Source organism: Adiantum capillus-veneris, chromosome 25 (assembly GCF_014529385.1).
Source record: "Adiantum capillus-veneris isolate H3 chromosome 25, ASM1452938v2, whole genome shotgun sequence".
In the NCBI taxonomy this organism is placed as follows: domain Eukaryota; kingdom Viridiplantae; phylum Streptophyta; class Polypodiopsida; order Polypodiales; family Pteridaceae; genus Adiantum; species Adiantum capillus-veneris.
The window spans coordinates 7470001-7475891 of record NC_140955.1 but is presented as its reverse complement, the minus strand read 5'-3'; the positions used below and the strand labels follow the sequence as shown (position 1 = coordinate 7475891).

Genomic DNA, 5891 nt, shown 5'->3' with positions numbered 1-5891 from the left:
TGAAGGGAATGGTTGTGCAGTGACCATTCCTTGAAATAACGGGCGACCACATGGCAACCGACGGAGGCCGGGAGCCAAGGTGGGAGCATATTTTTCAGGGAATGGTCACTGCACGACCATTCTTGACCATCAAGAGTCAAGGGAAGGGGGGAAAATTATTTATTCTTTATGCTGAGTTGGCGGACGCGCACTAGCGAAGCTGATAGAAGCAATTTTTTTCCCCTATCACTGATTTGTCAGCCCTCAAGGAGCTTTGTTGTTGCCATCGTTTATTACAGCTGCTGATTTATGGCAAGCTGAGCAACTGCATGTCTGTAGAGTTTTTGTGCCCTCGCCATCGCTCATTACAACTGCTGATGTGTCACAAGTTGAGCAACTGAAAGTTTGCAGAGTTTCCATGCGTTGACTTGACAACAATTTGAGCTACTACAATGGAGATTACTCCCAGCAAAGTTCAGTAGATGAAGGGATGCGATTAGCAACCCCCCGCCGACCCTGGACCTTGACAGGGAGGTCATGCAAGAAGTATTGTTTAGAACAAAAATCATTGTGTAAAGTATCAATTTAAAACCTTCACTAAACTATTCCAGCATGGCAATGACGTGGGAATTCTAAAACAAGAGAAACTCACATGTCCATTGAGTGAGTGAGGGACTATTTGCAAGAAAAAAAATACACATACAAGGAAATTGTACACCTAAAGCATGTTCTAGCATGCCAAAAAGATGCAACATAGGATTCAGTCCACTATAGGTCAAAACTCAAGACATGTTTGATTTGAGTAGGGGAACGGAGGGAGCTTTTGGAGAGAGCTTCAGAGGGAGTTTTAAAATGGAAAATTGACGGGTTGGAAAATATATTGAAAAAGCTCTCTCTAGGAACTTTCTGGTGGATTCCCTAATCTAATGCAAAAAGCTCCCTCCGCCAACATTGCTGCAACATTATCAGACATCACTATTTAGTGGTGGTTGGGTGGTTGGAGGCACTTCTAACAATGTGCTTGCAAACAAGCTACAATATATATAAAGACAAGTGTATAAGTTTCACACGCGAGAGCATTATACGACTCTTGATTCCACAAAACAAGGAACATTTGGTCCATTGCAGAGGTCAACCAAATACAATGCATGTTTGCACGTTTCAATCATTGAAAGATGCAATGTACGCGACCCGAGGGGGGGGGGGGGGGGGGGGGGGGGGGGGGGGGGATGTACTTAACAATTCAACAGAGAAAAACACACCTCAATGGGCATGTTGCAACAGGTGTGAGTGTCAGTAAGACCCTTCATGCTCCATTTGCAATTGTTTTTATTTAGTAATTTCTCTAATGTCAATTCTTCTCACTGACTTAGGGTAAGGTCATGTAACCCTGCTTTACTGCTATCCAATAGAGCACCTAGTTACTATTTTGCAATAGAGTAACTTCATCATAAAGGTTAATTAATATCAAGTAAGGTTAACTGCAGGTCAAATAAATGAAAGAGTAGTGATCCAATGGTGGGTGGAATGTAAAGAAAATGTTGTTGTTGTTGTGCTTAGGAAAATGAGGATCAGTGTCAGCATCAAATTTCTTGGCCATCTTAAGTATAAACTCATGAATGCAAAGCACAATTTTTTTGACTGATCTGCGAAAAAAACATCATCTGTTTTTTTTTTTCTCTCTCTCTCTCTCTCTCTCTCTCCCTCTCTCCCTTGCTCTAGCTCCCGCTATCTTCAACCCCACTCTCTCTCTCTCTCTCTCTCTCTCTCTCTCTCTCTCTCTCTCTCTCTCTCTATTTCTCTCCCTCTCTCCCTTGCTCTAGCTCCCGCTATCTTCAACCCCACTCAATCTCTCTATCCCCTCTCTCTTTTTCCTCTATTTCTCTCCCTTATTCTCTGTCTCCCACCATCTCTCTCTCTCTCTCTCTCTCTCTCTCTCTCTCTCTCTCTCTCTCTCTCTCTCTCCCCGCACCCTACCCCCTTGCTCTAGCTCCCGCTATCTTCAACCCCACTCAATCTCTCTATCCCCTCTCTCTTTTTCCTCTATTTCTCTCCCTTATTCTCTGTCTCCCACCATCTCTCTCTCTCTCTCTCTCTCTCTCTCCGCACCCTACCCCCTATCACTCTGTCTCTTCTTTCCTCATTCAACAAACTACTCCCTCCCATCCTCCCTTACTCTCTCCTTCATCCACCTATCTCTCTCAATTCTACTCCCTCGCTCTCTCTCACTTACTCTCTATCTTAGTTCTCTCTTTCTCTCTCTCCCCATCATTATCTCTATGCACCTAACCCCCTACCCTTCTTTCTCTCTCTCATGGCTCTTTCTTCCTCCCCCCCCCTCTCTTTCTCTCTCCCCAAGTTCTCTCTACACACCCTATCCCTTGACTCTCTCTCTCTCTCTCTCTCTTCTCTCTCTCTCTCTCTCTCTCTCTCTCTCAGGCCTATTATATTCATCCAGTTAAAAATTACAACTTATATATGATATATGATAATATATTCTCACTCTTTCTCTCTTGCTCTATCTCTATGTCCCCCCCCCCCCCCCCCCCCCCCCCCCCCCCCCCCCCCCCCCCCCCCCTCCCCCCCCTCTCTCTCATGCACAAGTGCTCACACTTGCGTGAGAGAGAGAGAGAGAGAGAGAGAGAGAGAGAGAGAGAGAGAGAGAAAGAGACAAGGAACTCACCTCAATTACAATACCATCAATAATCCTTGCAAATAAAAAACTAACCTATGAACTTCTATTTATAGGCTCCCTCTCTCAAGCATGGCCGCCCTTGGCTGCAAAAAGTTGAGAGTAGAGCAGCCCAGTAGGCGCATCCGAGAGAGGGCACCCGCTCCTAGAATGTCCTTCCGGTCGTCTCTGAAGCAGCTCCGCAGATGCACCACCAGTGTAGTTTCCGCATGAAGTGAGAGCTTCTCCGATGCTGCAGCAGCCCCTTGCGCCTCCTCGCTCATAGCGTACTCGTAGGCCGATCAAAGCACTACATATAGGCTCTCTTCTATCAAATTCTCTCCAGAAAGCTCAGCTAAACCCAGTTGGGATGCACCTCCTCAAATTACCCACCTTCTGGATGAAGCAGCACCATACCTGGCCTTCTTGCAATCAGAAGTGCACGCCCTTGCCGATGGTACCAACTTCTGTCGCGCCACCAATAGCTTCCCGCTTTGGCTATATATTAACTGCTATCCCTCTCATAGTGGGCGTTAGAGCCAAGCTCCTGTAGCAAGAAATTCAACTGAAAAAAATTATAGCTGAAACGCCACATCTCTGACCCCCCCTCTCTCATGCACACCCTAAAGGCAAGCCACCAACACGTTAAGTGAGAGAGAGAGAGAGAGAGAGAGAGAGAGAGACAGACAAAAGCTCAAAGTCTAGGTCTATGTGGAAAGCATGGACGGCTTCCCCTCTTCTGCACGCGGTTTCCCTCCAATCTCATCGGAGGCTATTATAGGCGAGCTTATTATGAAGCTATATGCACAAAAGAATTTTGAGACAATCCTTGACAAAATGTTATTCAAAGTGTGTAACAAAGCCAAGTGAGATCATCTTTCTTTCAAGGTGTTCAGGGCTTCTCGATCTTCCTTTTTGGCGTCTTCTTCCTTGTGGCGACTTTCTCTCGATAGGCCATTGCGGGTTAGCATCAGCGGATCAGGTTTAACCAGGCTTCACCATACCATGTGCGAGCAAAAACCTCCACTGATAAGGCCTCTACTACCTCTACAACAACCTCTATGCAAACCAATGAGCTTATTGCAAATTTAAAGGCCAAGTGGGATAGCATTGAGGACAAGACAAATCTTCTTGTATATGGAGGGGGTTCTTTTGTTGCCATATGGTTGTCCTCCACAATCGTTGGTGCTCTAAATTTTGTGCCATTGCTTCCAAAGGTTTTAGAGCTTGTAGATTTGGGTTACATTGGTTGGTTTGTCTACAAGTACCTTCTTTTCAAGGAGAGTAGGAATGAGTAGGGAAAGGTCATCAATTGACCTTTCCACTTAAGGTGGGCGAGTACCCGCGCGATTGGTGCAACCAATCGCTTACACGCGTGAGCCCACCATTACGGGAAAGGCCAGTTGATAACCTTTTCCTTCTGTCAAGGTCATGGGGAGGTGGGCACACAGAGTTAGACGAGCAATGCAAAAGGCAAGAAATTACGTCCAATGATGTGGCAACCGCTCATTGAACAAGGTAAAATTCCTTCCGACAACTGATGTGGAGCAGCATGTGATGTATCGGCTATTGACGTGCTAGACGTACACTGCACTGCAAAGCATTCTGTACGCAGGCTGAGTAGGAGCAGATTTGTCGACTACAACTTTGCATTCTGCAATGGATGGAGTTGTGATTGACATCCCTGATCTTCTGCCCGCCGACCCCTGACCTTGACGCAGCTGGTGAGAGATATTGAAGAGTTGAAGCCTAAGATTGCTGGAGGTGCTAAGGAATAAAATTGCATGGTGCACGCATCCTCTTGATGCGTTTCCCCCCGTGAAGACTGAACTAAGAGTGCCTTGTAAATAGTGGCACTTGACACAGGGGGAAAGGTGATTGATTGTGGACTTTTTTGTTCTAGAATTGTAATTTATGTGTGTGCCATTTAAGAGAGAGAGAGAGAGAGAGAGAGAGAGAGAGAGAGAGAGAGAGAGAGAGAGAGAGAGAGAGAGAGAGAGAGAGAGATAGAGAGATAGATAGATTTTATTATCGTCCTCGGAGGTCAAATATGACCTATGGGACCAAAGTTACATGTGATGTAGTATGTGTATGGCTGATAAGTGACTCTCGATGCTCCAAAATTGTAGTGATGAGAGTCGCAATGGAGAGCCCACACTTTGGCTGGGAGAGGAAAGTGTGTAGGTCTAAGTTATGGCTGAAAATGTGAGAGAAGCAAGTTCGGATGTGATCAAAAGCTGAGCACTCTAGTAGTGTGTGGTACTCATACTCTCGAACTTGCAGTGAGCATAATGTGCACAATCGATTTGACTCTTCTCCATTGCCCCAACGCCCTATCTCGCATCGAAGGAAATGGGAGCTAAGCCGAATTGCTGCGATAGTGCGTATCGCGGACAAGGGAATAGGCTCAAGCATGTAAGTGTGAGTACGGTTTCCTCTCTCAGCGAAGAACATGGTTTTGTAGTTGGGGGCAATATAGATGGTGTAATGTATGAAGCGTGACCCACCGGATTTCTCCCAAGCCGTAATACATTGGCGTTGTAGAAAAGCTTCATTCACTTGAGAGTCAATTGAAGCATCATGTAGCAAGTGTAATGCATCCCATCTCCCAAACCACTTGTTTATGTCTTGCATCCATCCCGTGCTCAAGATCTTGCTTTTATGCGTCTTTTGAACTTTTTTGCTTGCTTCCCATGCAATTGTAGGAAGTCGATGTGAGGGGTTTTGACGCATCTTTATCATGTACTCCACAACCCTTTCCATGCCCATAACCTCAATTGGAAGAGATCCCGACTCAAGAAGTAGGAGCATATATGGTGTTTGTGTCTTAACTTGGAGAAAGTTTGTAAGAAAACGCTTTTGGACATTCTCAAACTCTTTCCAAGTAGACTTTGAGATGCTCCCGCCCCACACTTCAACTCCATAAAGAAGAACCGGTGTCACCAATGCATCAAAAAGATACTTCTTGAGAACCCAACACTTGATGTTTCCCGCATTACACATGTTCTCAAATGCATAATATGCTCTCTTTCCCGCTTCCAAACGACGCATAGCACATTCATGCCACTTGTGATTGGATGGAACCTCAAGGCCAAGGTATTACGACTTGAAATTCTTGTTGCTTTACTTCCCATCTTCTTCTCTTCTTTTGAATCAATGCCTTGTATGTATGCAAATGACTTTGATAGTTGTCTTTGTCCATAGTTGCATCAAGCTTTATCAAGGACTTTGAGAGAGAGAG

At 45.4% G+C, this 5891-nt stretch overlaps 1 pseudogene; it reads left to right on the top strand.

Annotated features, from left to right (window-relative positions):
• The first annotated feature begins 3020 nt into the window (after positions 1 to 3020).
• On the top strand, positions 3021 to 4428 carry LOC147424383 (protein CURVATURE THYLAKOID 1A, chloroplastic pseudogene; annotated as a pseudogene).
• Positions 4429 to 5891: the final 1463 nt, after the last annotated feature.